We start from the raw sequence: 15,945 nt of genomic DNA, 5'->3' as shown, positions 1-15,945 counted from the left end.
TTGTACTTTCGATCTGCAGGTTTGCCGCACAAGTACCCGTCGGAATGGCGTAGTGCTAGAGATAGTGGCAATAATGTAAGGCAAAAGAGGAGTGGGCTCATTTTAAGGCAGACCAAAGAATTGTACAAGCATTAATTATGGGGTTTAATATTATTTCAAAGATTTTCAAGGAATTTTTACAGATTAAAGCAAAATTTTGGGGTATTTTTAATGATTTCAAGGGATTTAAGAGAATGTTAAAGATTTCAAAGGAATTTTATCGGATGGTTTGAAGTGACTTTTAAGGGATATCAGTAGATGTAAAAAATTCTAAATATTTTATAATATTTCTATAAATTGCAAAGAATTTCACAATGATTAATGGATTTTGTAGGATTTCAAAAGATTTAAGGATATTTTCAAATATTCCTAACATTTATCAATATTTCAAAGGATTTTATAACATTTTAATTAATTTGAAAGAATTTATTTATAGTAATTTATTAAGGGATTTTTATGGAATTTAAAGATTAAAAATTATGTTTTAATATTTTTAACAGATTTTAAGAATTTGAAGGGATTTTAAGTGATTTTAAAGAATTTTAAAGTTTTCAAGGTGTTTCAAAAATTTCCAATCTTGTTTAAGTACCTAAAAAAGTTTCAAGGTTTTTTTAAGATTTGAAAGGATTTTCAATATTCTTGGGTATTTTGAAGGATTTCAAGGATCTATGGTTTACGCTATTTTACAATATTTAAAGGGATTTTTAAAGCCTTTTAGATTATAAAAGATTTCAAGGTATTGCATTCAATTTCTTATGATTTCAAGAAAGACCATCCGATTTAATGAAATTTCACAGAATTTTCAAAGGACTTGATTTAATTTCAACGATTATAAAAGGAATTGCATCAGATTTAAGGAATTTTAATGCGATTTCCAAATTTCAAGGATATATATATATTTCTTTTTTATTCTAAGGATAATATTTTTTTTATTGAGATAAGAAAAGTAATTAATCGTTAAAAATGATAGTTTAGCACAAGATCTACCAAATGCTTGTTTTTACATGGTAAAATTTAGAAACTGGAAACACCCAAAACTGATTAAGTTCAAATTTAATGCCCTCAAAAATGTAATAATGATATTAAAGCATTTATAACTGTACTTGTAAAATAAATTTCATCTGTTCAACGTAACAAATTGAAACTTACTAAATTAGTAACTCTCCTAATTGAGCATATAAAAATTATGAAACTTTAAAACAACTATCGCGAATTGAAACTTTATAAGGAAACAACTTTAAGGACACGAAAATGAAACTCTTTCAGAATTGCGCCATTCAAAACTATAATTTGAAATTTAAACTAAAAATTTTTTCTAAATAATGAAGAACGTTGAAAATTGTATGATTTCTAATAAGTCGTCAAGAACTAATAATTTTATAATTTTGTATCGTGTTTCTTACATTATTATCTAAAGCCAAATAGAATAACTTAAAATTCAATTATAAATCATTTCTATGCAATTGACACACACATACATTTAACTGCAAACAAACTGAAATATATCTGGCTGACCTATTCTTCAATTAAAATAAGCCGATGTGAGAAAAAACACGGATACTTCATAAAACTCCATAATAAGTTAAGAGGTTTAGACCCCGGACCTATTCTCTAAATAACAAATCGCGATTTTCGAAAATACAACAAAAAAACTAAAAAAAAATTTGCCGTTTCGTTTGCGGGATATTTCAATCGGTCACATAAGAGCGTAGTCACGATAACCAGTGGCTGGTAAATAGAAAGGCTGTAGGATTTTTTTCTCATACAGCAGGAAGTATTTTCCTTAATGGATCGTGAAAAAGAATCGGCTGCCTGTTATATCCAGTCAGATTCTGGTAGCTTCCCAAAAAAAGAAAAATACGTGCCGCTTACGCTTCTCGCTCCAAAGCGCTTTTTCACGGTCGCAACCCCAAATGATTCAAAATGATTCAAGCAGCAGCTGCAAAATACATGCGAAAGTCGAAGCAGTTCGTTAGCAGGTGGGTGAATCGTTACATAGAAGTTAAAAATGTCGATGACTACCCAAATCGTGGCTTTGTTGGCACAGTGTCGAAAAAAGGTGACAAAATTATTTTGACCCTGTTTTCGATGAATCCGCAATTGTCTTTGCGTGAAGGTGCGCGGAAATTTTCTTGAAAAGGTCAGTTTCGCCAGCCACCCCCCTCCCCCTTCTCTTAGTTTTCGGGTTTTCTATAGCCCATTGAATTGCGCCTCAAATGCTCATTTTTCTAAACTAATGACATTTTTTCAAATTCATCATAGCTCTCTGTCATAACTTTATAAATTTGACTTTGTAAAATTTTGTTACATCACTGTTGAAGATTTAACACCTTTGATACACTCCCCCCTCCCAAATATGATATCTTTGTTAATTAGCTAGCGCAACATTTTTTGTGGTGGCGCATTTGAGCGTATTTGAAGTTATGACATATAGCTATCATGAATTTGAAAAAAATGTTAATAGTTTAGAAAAATGATAACGCATCCCTCCCGCCATTTTGATCGCTGATAACTCGGTTATCAATGTGCCGCAACATTTTTTCTTTGAGACGCATAAGAGCGCATTTGAAGATCTGTAAGGTCATATGATTTAAACTTTGATTTTACAAATTAGGGAGGGGGTAGCGTGTTGATAGTCCCCCAATCCCGCGTAACACCTTATATAACATTTATAGTTTTGTGGCGCACAAGTTTTGATTGGTGGCGCATTTGAGAGCATATGGGGCGCAGTATGCCTAGAAGATGTCAGACCATTATCGATGCTGGCTGGGATTAAGCCTGATATTAGTGTGTTTGTATCAAAGTTTTCGATCTAATAAAACACTTTTTGCAAAAAATTACATAATTAATATCTTCGTTTCTTCATAACAGTGACTACGCTCTTATGTGACCGATTGTAACTGCATATAAAAAATTTTCTAAAAAATAAAATATAAATCAATTTCGAAAAAAATGTCAGTTAACAGGTTTAGACTGGGGACACGAACTTAATTTAAAACATAAAAAAAGTTTAATTAACAATAATTTCGATATTCAATCTCTTTTATACTCAAGCTATTGAAAACTTTGGTTATCTTACACAAATTTAAGTTGTTTATATGTTAAACTTTTTTTAATTTAAAAAATTCAACCATTTCAATTTTAGTTAAAAATTAATCATTTAGCGTTCGATATGAAAATCCACAAACGTAGTAATTATTATGAATTGTAAAGAATTTATTAAAGAACTGAGACATCAGCTTCAGATTTAATGAACTTTTTATATATTTAGATTTTAAAGAACTGAATTTTTTACTTTTTAATTTAAAATCTTTTTATTTTCCACAAATCATTTAGAACTATTATTTATTCTTAAAATTTTACAGTCAAATATTTTTCAATTTTTAATCATTAATTTTGTTAAATTTTTAACTAAATGACAAACACTATCGGATTCTAAAATATTGGTCAAACAATTTTCCAGGTCATTAATTATGCTTATGTTCAACAGAAAAAGTATGAAGAATTTTGTTACGAAAATATATTTTTGACCACCAATTTCGACCTCTTTGATTCAAAAGTAAAAAAAACTTTAGTTTCTTGTGCTCAAAAATGATTTCGCATTCAAAACTATAATTATGAATTCAAATTTTAGAAAGTCTAAGCATTATAAATATGATTAATAAGTACTATCATATCTTATAGTATTAAGTGCAATGTTTTAAGGAACAGGCAAATTTTTTTCTTTAATCCGGCTATTTTTCTGAAAATATTAAAAGTCGAATTTCTTCAAAAACCAACAATTATATTCTTTGGTGATTTTTAAATGGTTTTGAACTTTTATAAGGAAGACATTGTGAGTTTTATATGCGGGCTAAATAATTTTTGTGGCTATGAGAATTTGTTTCTAATAACGATATCTTAGATAAGAGAAAAATATTAAAATAAAAGCTTGTACGTATATCAAAGTTCTATGAAAAATACTTCTGTTTTTTGGTGATATTTTGCCTTGTTTCCGAGAAAAATGCCAATATTACATGTTTAGTAAAAAAATTGTCCTGATCTCAAAGTTGGTTAAGCTTGCATATAGCTGATAGCAACCCTTTCTTGTATAAGCAGAAATTTCTTGAATATTATTAGGAATTATAAGGATTAGGATTTAATTTAACCATGTCATATTTTATAGATGTTATTTTGTCTAACAAGGATTTATTAAAATAATTTTCAATGTTAATAAATAAATTATTTTAATAATTCCTTGATCGGCACAGAAAAAAATTAGGATACGAATGTTGCAGGTAATTGTTCAAGGTGGATAAACGCGAGGTGGGTAAACAAACTGAGGTAAACTTTCAGTGGTGAATCGCAGATATTTCAAACATCTCTGAAATATATATCCACATTAAATGACAATATCTTCAAAACAGAAAAAAACCCTCACAGTTAGTTAAATTAGATGCAGATCCGAATCACCTAGTGCGACATTGAAAAACGAGAAATGGTCTATCAAGATCTCGGTATTGTAATTAGTTAAAGCGCTGGCTCATGAAAAGACAAAGACCCCGTTCAAACCCTGATCAAGATAGATTTTTTATCGTTTATCAATTAAATGATCAGTAATCGGAAAAATTAAAATTAATAAATAATTATTTTAACTGTGACAGAAACTAAATTTTCTAACTGGATAATAATGATCTCGAAAGTGTTGGCTTCTGATGAAACAACCCGTTCAGTGATTCAATTCAGCTTGTTATCGACTACTATTTAGATTTCTTGGCAAGAAGAGACCAAAATACTAGTAACAAGCGGCTTTGAATATAACGTCGAATCCGCTCCTCGTAAAAATTAGGAGTTTGTTCCACATATACGTACGACCTGAATAGACGTGGTTCCTAAAATTCAGCCCTTCCCAACTCTTACCACCTAAATTTATTCTATCCGAGAAAAAGTATATCTCCTGTAAATTTAAAATAAAATTTAAGTTGTTTAAATTTAAAATAAAATAAAGCTGTGAAGTACTATTGATGCATCCACAGTACTTCGCAGTAATACACCCATAGAGAATACATGTATTCACTATGGGTGGATCATAGGTATTAAACAGATTTGCTTTCTCATAGGGGGAGGTTTTTCTCTAACAAAAGAAAAAAATGGATATTTTCAATACTTTTCAAGTAAATGTTTCTGCCCTACTGAAAATCAGAGAGCCCATTAACATGTCGATCGATGTGTTGTTACAATGAACAACTTTTTAACTCACAGTATTTATTGATCAAGAATGATCATTGAATGTTCATCAATCGGTAAATCCAGGAGTCTCGAAGATGCGAGCAATTGCATCAAATACAATACTTTTACATTCCAAATTTAAAAAAATTCTCTTAAAAACAAAGTAAACAATTTTCTTAGGAAATTTAAAAACAATATTAGTAGATTATGAAAGGTCGTGAAAGATTCTTGAATAATATTGGCATTAAATGTTGAATCATAAAATGTTTAATAATAGATCAATCGATGCGTCTCAAGTATGCGAAAAAATACACCAGATATCTTATTGTTGTATTTTGAACCTCAAAAAAGTTTTTCTTATGTAAAGAGAATGGAACCTTTTTATTAAACTTCATAAATTGGTACTGGTGAGTCATGACTGGTTCAACAATAGGTTAATACATGCGTATTGAAGATGCGAACAAATTTACTCCATATCGCATTGCTGTATTCGCATATTAAAAAGAAGTTTATCTTAAATAAACATGGTAATTTTTTTTGAAATCACCTAATTAAAAAAGATGGAAAAGGGGTTTATCTTATGAAAAAATTCCTCCACAGTATTCAGTCCGCATTTGTTTTCTTATTTTAATTTAATTTTTTTATTATTTGGTGAAGATTTTGATTTTTATATTTTTTAACTTCTGGAGTTTTTGAAGATTTTTTTATTGTCTTTTTAAAAAAAATTTCTTTCTTTTATATCTTTTCAGATGAATAATCTTAGAAATATTCATCTAGAAAGCGCTGGGAAAGAGGTTTATCTTACGGAAAATTCCTTCAAAGTAGTCAATCCATATTTACTTTTTCAATTTTTTATATTGTAGATTCTTAACTTCTAAAATTCTTAAATCATTCATTTTTTTGTAAATTATTTAGTTTAGCTTTTTAAATACGGATTTGAACTTTTAGAAACTTTTTAAAAGGATTTCTTCTTCTATTATCTTTTTAAAAAGTTTTATTTTTATTTCATACCTTTTTAGGTTAATCTTGAAAAATATTAATTAAAAAAAAAATTGAAAAAGAAGTTAATCTTATGGGAAAAAATTCTGGTGTGGGGGAGGGGGGAGTGAGGAGTAGTAAGGGGAGCGGAGAGGAAATGTGAGGAAGGGAGTAAGTTGAGAGGAAGCTGGGATACTTCCTCTCACTTCCCCTTATTTTCACTCCCATCACTTCCCCCTAATTCTGCTCCCTTCCCTCACTTCCCTTCACTAACTTATTCAGTTTCAAAAGTGCTCTATAGCTCAACAAAATTGCGTCAATTAATTAACGAAAATACGATTTGGTAAGGAGGGCTGGCGCAATGCTGGTGCTGAAACCTCTATTATGGCCTAATAATCACGACCCAGAAGTTAGCTATGAATAGAGATTTGAAAATTCGACCTTGAATAAAAAATGAAATAATAGACGTAGCCAAAAAATAAAAACACCACCGGAATCGTCTGAGCCATATCTCTCGGTGTTTTTTCACTTTTTTTAAAAAGTCATTCTTTACACAATTACGTTGTTAATTAACATATATCCTTCATTATAAAAAAAAACAAAAGTCCTAAAGAAAAAGTGAAGATAGTTCTGGATTCTTCTCGGCAATATCTCCAGGTGTTTTTTTTCATTAGAAAAAATAATGGTTAAAACAATTATATTGTTTATAATTTTAAAAAGTTGATTTAACAATTGTGGTAAACAATTCAGAGTTTTTAAGTGAAAAATAACATACCTTGAAGTATCATGAATAAAAAAAAATTTAAACAATGCAAAATCGTTAGTTTAAACATTGTTATTGCCCCCTCTATGCACACACCTTTACGATACCCCATGGCGCACATGGATTTGATTAATTATACTTCATTATAAAAAAACCAAAAGCGCTAAAGAAAAAGTGAAGATAGTTCTGGATTCTTCTCGGCAATATCTCCAGGTGTTTTTTTTTCATTAGAAAAAATAATGGTTAAAACAATTATATTGTTTATAATTTTTAAAAGTTGATTTAACAATTGTGGTAAAAAATTCAGAGTTTTTAAGTGAAAAATAACATACCTTGAAGTATCATGAATAAAAAAAATTTAAACAATGCAAAATCGTTAGTTTAAACATTGTTATTGCCCCCTCTATGCACACACCTTTACGATACCCCATGGCGCACATGGATTTTATTAATTATACTTCATTATAAAAAAACCAAAAGCGCTAAAGAAAAAGTGAAGATAGTTCTGGATTCTTCTCGGCAATATCTCCAGGTGTTTTTTTTCATTAGAAAAAATAATGGTTAAAACAATTATATTGTTTATAATTTTTAAAAGTTGATTTAATAATTTTGGTAAAAAATTCAGAGTTTTTAAGTGAATAATAACATACCTTGAAGTATCATGAATAAAAAAAAATTTAAACAATGCAAAAACGTTAGTTTAAACATTGTTATTGCCCCCTCTATGCACACACCTTTACGATACCCCATGGCGCACATGGATTTGATTATTTATACTTCATTATAAAAAAACCAAAAGCGCTAAAGAAAAAGTGAAGATAGTTCTGGATTCTTTTCGGCAATATCTCCAGGTGTTTTTTTTTCATTAGAAAAAATAATGGTTAAAACAATTATATTGTTTATAATTTTTAAAAGTTGATTTAACAATTGAGGTAAAAAATTCCGAGTTGTTAAGTGAAAATAACATACCTTGAAGTATCATGAATGACAAAAAAATTTAAACAATGCAAAAAAGTTAGTTTAAACATTGTTTTTGCCCCGTCTACGCACACACCTTTACGATATCCCATGGCGCATATGGATTTTATTATGTATCCTTCATTATAAAAACAACCAAAAGTCCTAAAGAAAAAGTGAAGATAGTTCTGGATTCTTCTCGGCAATATCTCCAGGTTTGAAAAAATTTTTTTAATTAATATATCGTACAGTACAGGGCATACAGAATGTATATTAATTTATTTTACATATTTGAAAATACATATACCATGGAAAAATAATATGAATATTACATTAGAATAGAAATACAATAACAAAAAATACAATAATATACGATTATAATAAACATTATTTCAAACTAAATAACAATAAATACAATAATGAATATAATTTTGGCAAATGTCACATACTGAAAACAGTTTTTAAATTTTTAAAATAATTTATATAAATATATTTCTATTCCTTCAACTTTTCCTATTTTCTACGTAAAAATGGAGTATTCTGAATTAAAATTTTTTCTTTAAATAAGACTGTAAGTATCGAAAAGTTAATTAAATAAATTTATTTAGAATATATACATAGACATATATACAGTGATATATAATACAGTAATATAAAATAATACTCTACAATGCAATGAAAAATACAATAAATATATATATCCGGGTATAACCGGGTTCACCCCAGTAAAAGTTCAATAAGAACACAAAAATATAATACAATTTCACGTGTTTGTGGGTTGTACAAATGTTTCCCTAAACATTCCTGGATCGTTCAAATAGAAGGAGTGAAGAATTCAAAGAAAAGTTTAAGAAGGATTTTCGGAAGTTGTTAAATATCCAATTATTGGATCACGTTGCCGAGGATGGGACATTTTCCTACTTCCTGACACCTTCCTGGAATATATATTGGACTTCTTGCAACCTTCCATTCCAATATTGCAGGAATGATAAGGGAAACTTTTGTGGCTTCCGGGTTGTCATGTTAAATCTAAAAGATGTTTTTTAATAAGAAAATATATCGTCTGAAGTGCCCTACAGTTTGAAAATAATTTTATACTCTTCTGTTTAAATGTTTCCAAGTAAGACAAGAATCTTCATCTCCAAATCATTCCTTGACTATACCTAATGTCTACATTCGATTTTTGCTGCGAATTAAAGTTCATGTTTACAGGTTTCATGTCAAATTATTTTGTATCTGTAGAAATATACTTGAACGACGATACATAATAACATACATCGCCATTAACTTTCCAAATGCTGATTGTAAAGAGTTGTTAGGCGAAACAGAAATTGTTACATCTAAAACTCAGGCAAGAATAAATCGAGTTTTTTTAAAAGAGATGTTGTGAGATCATTGCGAAATTCGATTAAACGGATAAGGTAATTCGCAAAATACTTCCATGTTTCAACAAAGTATACTTATAAAACGTTATTTCAAGTGAAATCACTTAGTCACACTGAAATATACATTAAAATTTGTTTCATTTTCTGTCAGTGGTCATTACAGATTTTTAATGAGCAAATAATGCATGCGGTAATGGCATTAGAGCCGCAAAAATGAAAAAAATCATACTGATACTAACTCATTAATCTGAAAAAAATTATCTTCTACAAACTGCCGAATGTATTAGTGTCATACTTTTATCACAGATATGCACAAAGGAAACAGTACACGCCAAATCCAAAAATGTGAAGTGCAAAAGTACAATACATTATTTTTGAAGAAATTAATAACAAAACGGTAGACTTTGAAGTTCATAAGAATGTTGAAAATGAGAGAAAGATCAACACCGTGAAATGATGCGTACGAAAAAAAGAGCGTGCGCCTCTTCATTTCCAGACAAAAACTCCATATACGTGACTAGTTCTTTCTTAACACTGATTTTGAAAAAGTCTAGCAGAAGATTCTACGCTTCGTGGAATACGACTTTCAGGCGGAAAATATGAACAATAATATTTCATCGCTGGTTTTCTCCAAGCACATGATCGCAAAGCTTCTATCGTTTTATACTTTGTGATCTGGAAAGAAAATCCCAAGTAACATGAAAGTTGGGCGCTTCATAGGGAAACTACGAATTAAAGCAAAGGGTAGAGAGATGTTGTTAATGCAGTAGTAAATTCCATAAACACATCAGAAATCTGTTTTAAAGCAACATACAACTAAAAGACAAAACGTGAACACAGAAATGAACGCAGTGACATAAATGCAACAAAATCTTAGTCACATCTCAGAATCTTGAATCTGCAAAAAAATTGAAGCTTTAATTCTTTAAACGAAGGAAGCTTGAATTAAAATTATAATGGCATTGCATTATAAAAAGAAGTTCGTTTAAAATGTTCGTATGCTACTCGTAAATATGGTGCTAACTGCGTATTCAGCCATAAAGAGCAGAAATTTTTCTATCGCTATGTACAAGATTATGTAACTTTAAACTACAATGCTTGGAAAGTAATGACGATATAGATTACCGTAATTAAATTGTCGTAAATGAATCACATGCTATTAAAGGAATCTTGTTAACGTAAAATGTAAAATTAGGGCTCAACTTTGTAGTAAATGCTGGCGAGATATGCACACCTACGGGTCTAAAGTTTATTTCAGATATGTGGAAAAGGAAATCCCTCATCGCACCGTTTTTAATATACCGATGTCAAGCAAGTAGCTTGTACGTATTGAACCCAACCAAACATCCAACTCAAACTGAATCTCATCACAACGAAAATTTTGAAGCATTTTGGCATTTCTTGTACTAAGCCGAAAGTACTTGGGTATTAGGTAAGAGAAAATATCCAAAGCAGAGGATTTATTTAATTACGGTGTTTTTGTAATAAACTTCATTTAGTCATTGCTTCCATGCATAAAAAATACGTGAATCTCTTCGTCAGGCTGTTTCAGGAGATCAGTCAGCGATCAAAATTGCTGTATTCTTTGCTATTTCGAAGAGGATATGAGGCAAAATGTTTAGACTCACTGTATTTCTTGTAAAAAGGAAAGCCCACAAGAAGTGTATAAAAACAAATAATTAAGAAATAGAAACGTAGCAAGGTGAGTTTTTTATTTCATCCACACAAGTCACACTTGTACTTCTGCCACACTTTCGAAGATACTTCTTTATGACAATTTGCAAACGACTTATGCACTTTTCTATTGCAAGAAACACATACTGTCCAATGTTTCTTTCTTGTATTTTCTTCACAACCGCACATGAGACATCGATTCTGAAGGCTGATTGTTCTGCTTACACAATCGTCGCGAAGAGCAAGGCGTAATTCACTTAGATTGAAGGACTGCATCTGAAGAGATGTGTTTTTCAGAATTGATCTGATATAATGTAATACAAATACACCACAATTATAGTCATCATTTTGTTTTGGATATTTGATGTGATTAATAGTCCACTTAGTTTCGCTCTTGTTAAGTTTATTCCAAAATATGTGTGATATTCTTTTTGGAGTTTTGATGATTTTTTGATACTGGGATTCAGTACATAGAAACTTTTCTGCTGGACATCGGCGTATGTCAGAACCCAATGGTTGCCAGTTTCATGTACGGGCATTAACAAGTAGTGCTTTCCATTCCACAATCTTCTAACTTTTTCGAAAGTCGTGCTCCTGTACTGCTTCTTTACCAAAATGTTTGTTGCCCTTTCACAACTTGGGTAAACAAATTCCACATTGCGAGGTGAATCACTTAGAGAAATATTCGCACAAAAATCTATAGCTCCATTCGAAAACCAATTATTGCCGTACAAGGTTCTGTAATCTTCAGAGTACAAGAAAATCTCTTCATGTCCATCACACTTCGTGCAGGCAACAACATAATTGCGAGAAGCATTTGAAGTCAGGTAACGATCTTTTTCTTCCGTCATTCCATTGAAACTTTCATCAATGTTTGTTTCTGTTAAAGACTTTAGGCATTCTTTAGTAAGAGCATGACCACCATGATAAACAGTTTTCACCTTTTACGCTTTGACCAACACTCCTGTGAGTTAAGGTCATCAGGCGCATATTTTAGTTTTCGTTTGCGTTCATTGGTGTGCTGTTTTGGCATTGGATGCACCCCCTTTGCATGTAAGAAATGCATTAACTCGACTTCTTTCAATGTAGTCTGAATGCTTTCTTCAAGTTTCGCTATTATGCGCTATTATACGATTTTATAATAATTTTCAACGTCCGCATTAGAGTAGTGCTTAGAATCTTCTTTGAGAATCGCAGTCTAGAAAAAGCAATATGGTAGTAGACTGTTTCGCAAATGTTTCAAAAAAAAAGTTTTGAGAAATAGTCACTGTCTTCACCTTCTGACTGTCCATCATTTTCCAATAATTGAAGAACATTCTGGTGAATGTTTCCAAATTCGGTGTAAAACGGACTGTTCATGTAGCGAGTGTTTGTACTGGATTCAAACGTTTCACCATCATTTTCATTTGAATCATCATCATTCTCGATTTTATAGTCAATTTCTTCAAGAGGAATAATTTGCTTTTCTCGGATTTCAGCAGTTGCGTCCATGACTCGTTTTGTTTTCTTCTGTGACAGCAATATCACGTAAAAACACTCTACCTTCTGTTTAAGATCCTCCCATTCAGAACAGTGAGCGATTATCGCCATGCACTCGAGAATGTTTTTTACTCGAGAATTTTGTTTTAATCCAAAGCTCTTTGAAGAAAATTAAACAATCTCGAACATTCTTACCCGTATGGTTGTTTTTGATAATTTAAAATATTGGTACTAGTTTACCAAACAGCTTAATGACGCCAGTATATAAGTAAACTTTGTTTGATCTCGGAAACGGTTTTCGAATAATTGATCCTGTAGCATCGAATTTCAAAATAATATCCTCCGTAGAAAGCATTTTTAAAAAACTAATTTGCTGCAAGTGACATAATTACAGAACAAAGGGATTGACGACATACCGTCTAATAAAAGAATGATGTTCGGTTTCAAGACCAGTAAATTGTTTAAAAATGTTGACCCGGTTGTCTGCATCCAAATCGTTTTTTCCAAGTTCTTCTGATCTAGCCTTCTGAAGAACTTCTAAAGATTTCATTGACTGATAGTTTCTTTCTTGTGCTATTTTACTATCTAATTCTCTAATCTGCTGGACATGCAACTTTTTGGGCCTCTTATGTAGCAGTTTCTGTTTAGCCTTAAATCTTTCCACACCACGCAGCTGGTTAGTTAATGCATGGGGAAATGTATGGGATTCAAAATCTTTTTTACTGGCATTTGTGCTCTATGCTTCAAATCGAAAAATATGACTAACCCAGTTACAGGTAACCACAAAGCCCCTTCATCTTAACTACAACCTAGATATAGGTACTCAATAGGGCCCTATTGTGGAACCTATGTACAATATATATTTTTGAAGAAAACAAAATTAGGTCTTGATTTGTAAAATGATCTTCAAACAACGGTAATCCAATGATAAATGTTTTCACCAGTAACATATCAGTATGATGCTCATAAACAAATTTCCTTATATATTGTTCGAAAAATAAATAATATTAAATAAATTTCTAAAAATTAAACTCTAGGTATTAATTATAATAAAGGTAGAATAATCAAATCCATATGCGCTATGGGATATTGTAAAGGTGTGGGCGTAGAGGGGGCAAAAACAATGTTTAAACTAACTTTTTTGCATTGTTTAAATTTTTTTCATTCATGATACTTCAAGGTATGTTATTTTTCACTTAACAACTCTAAATTGCTTCCCAAAATTGTTAAATAAATTTTTAAAAATTATAAACAATATAATTGTTTAAATGATTAATTTTTAAAAAATTAAAAAAACACCTGGAGATATTGCCGAGAAGAATCCAGAACTATCTTCGCTTTTTCTTTAAGACTTTTGTTTTTTTTTATATAATGAAGGATAAATAATCAAATTCACATGCGCCATGGGATATCGTAAAGGTGTGTGCATAGAGGGGGCAAAAACAATGTTTAAACTAACTTTTTTTCATAGTTTGAAATTTTTTTTTATTCATGATACTTCAAGGTATGTTATTTTTCACTTAGCAACTCTGAATTGTTTACCACAATTGTTAAATAAATGTTTAAAAACTATAAATAATATAATTGTTTAAATAATTAATTTGTTTTAAAAATGAAAAAACACCTGGGGATATTGCCGAGAAGAATCCAGAACTATCTTCACTTTTTCTTTAGGACTTTTGGTTTTTTTCATAATGAAGGATATATGTTAATTAACAACGTAATTGCGTAGAAAATGACTTTTTAAAAAAAGTGAAAAAAAAACACCTAGAGATATGGATCAGACGATTCCGGTGGTGTTTTTTACTTTTTTGCTACGTCTATTATTTCATTTTTTATTCAAGGTTGAATTTTCAAATCTATATGCATAGCTAACTTCTGGGTCGTTAATAATTACATTTAACTTGCAAAGCACACAAAAAAAACGATTACTTGTACCAAGTGAATTTTACTTGGCTGCAGTGCAATATTTGTTTAAATCAAATAAACATTAATTGAAGACAATAATATACATTTTAATATAAATATAATAAATATAATAATAAATATGCTGTGAATGGGAATGAATAATTAATTTGAAATGAGGAAATGTTAATTGATGGAAAGAAATATATTTCAAGGTCAAGCAAATATTTTACAGACTCAAAAAACTATTCCCCTAAATCAAATTTTTAAATATTTGAAGCAAAAAAATATCCCACTGATTTAAAATGATGTTTCTTAGGCTTAGACCATACGCGAGTGCAATTAAGTAGCAGGTACTTTAATTGTGGAACAGATTTTCCTAAATGAGCAACTGGATTCTTGCAGCTTAAATTAAGAAAAAAAATTATAATTATTATACTTATTTACTTCAAACAAATCACATAATTTAAACTCCTGATGAAATTGAATCAGAAAATTTAGATGAACAATCTACCTCCAGCAGGAATAGAACTCGAGTCCATCGAGTGCAAAGTTTACAGCGATGACCACGACGATGCCGAAACATGGAAACTTTCATGCGGAAAGCCGTATTTAAACCCCTCCCTATAAATACTAAAGAAATATTTCTTTAAATCCAGAACATGGATATACATATAATTCAACTACTTATTTATTTAATCTAAAGAAGTATTAAATTGAAACAAATTGCGCCAAATTATTAAATTTTTAATTTAAAAAAAATGACTTCATGGGAATAGATGTTTATTTCGTATGAATAATTTAATTCTAGTAATCAATTCAAATATTTTCTTCAAATAAAAAAATAAATATTTATGTAAACACAATATCTTGTTCATATGAATAAATGCTCCATTGCAATAAATGCATGACTTCTTTATAAATAAATCATTTTTAATTTAATTAATATTATTTTTAATTAGATAATTACTTCTTTGATTTAAATAAACAAAAATTCTTGATTTAAGTATAAAAAAATTAATTGATACAAATCCGTCCGTGTCAATTCAAAGAATCGAACTCATTGAATCAAATACATATTTCGTTGAACGACTAATCAGATTTTAAAGAATCTAGACCTTTTTAGTCAAGGAAATCATTTTCTTGAATATGAGATATATTTATTTTAATCAAGAGAATAAAGCCAAAGAATTAATTTTTTTATATGAACAAAAGATATGCATCTGGTTTGAATAAAAATTAGTATGTCAAAGAATATTTTCTTGATTTTAAGAAATAGGATTCAAGTAAATGAATTTACTTGGTGCCAAAAATGATGTTTTTGGTGTATTCCACTTCATATGCGCTCTATTGCACCATCAATTGAAAAATTCATAATCTGAAAAAATACCGCATTCACGAGTCTTATAATCAATATTTTTGAATTCTCTTTGGCTCATTCCGAATCACTTTAAATGTGCGCAATCGCACCACTAAAATATTCAGTTGCCTTCAATTGCAATTAATGATAACAAGAGCATACATAGAGGCGTTGAGGGGGGGGGGCTAGTAACACGA

The 15,945-nt window shown here is 30.1% G+C and overlaps 1 protein-coding gene across 1 annotated transcript in view; it reads right to left on the bottom strand.

The window, feature by feature from the left end:
• The window catches only part of LOC117176498 (lachesin-like), a 92,683-nt gene that overhangs the window by 43,568 nt on the left and 33,170 nt on the right, over positions 1-15,945 (bottom strand). The gene's annotated exons all lie outside the window — the stretch shown is intronic.

Source organism: Belonocnema kinseyi, chromosome 7 (genome assembly GCF_010883055.1).
Source record: "Belonocnema kinseyi isolate 2016_QV_RU_SX_M_011 chromosome 7, B_treatae_v1, whole genome shotgun sequence".
Lineage (NCBI taxonomy): Eukaryota > Metazoa > Arthropoda > Insecta > Hymenoptera > Cynipidae > Belonocnema > Belonocnema kinseyi.
The sequence above is the reverse complement of the archived record's forward strand: the minus strand, read 5'-3'. Positions and strand labels throughout refer to the sequence as shown.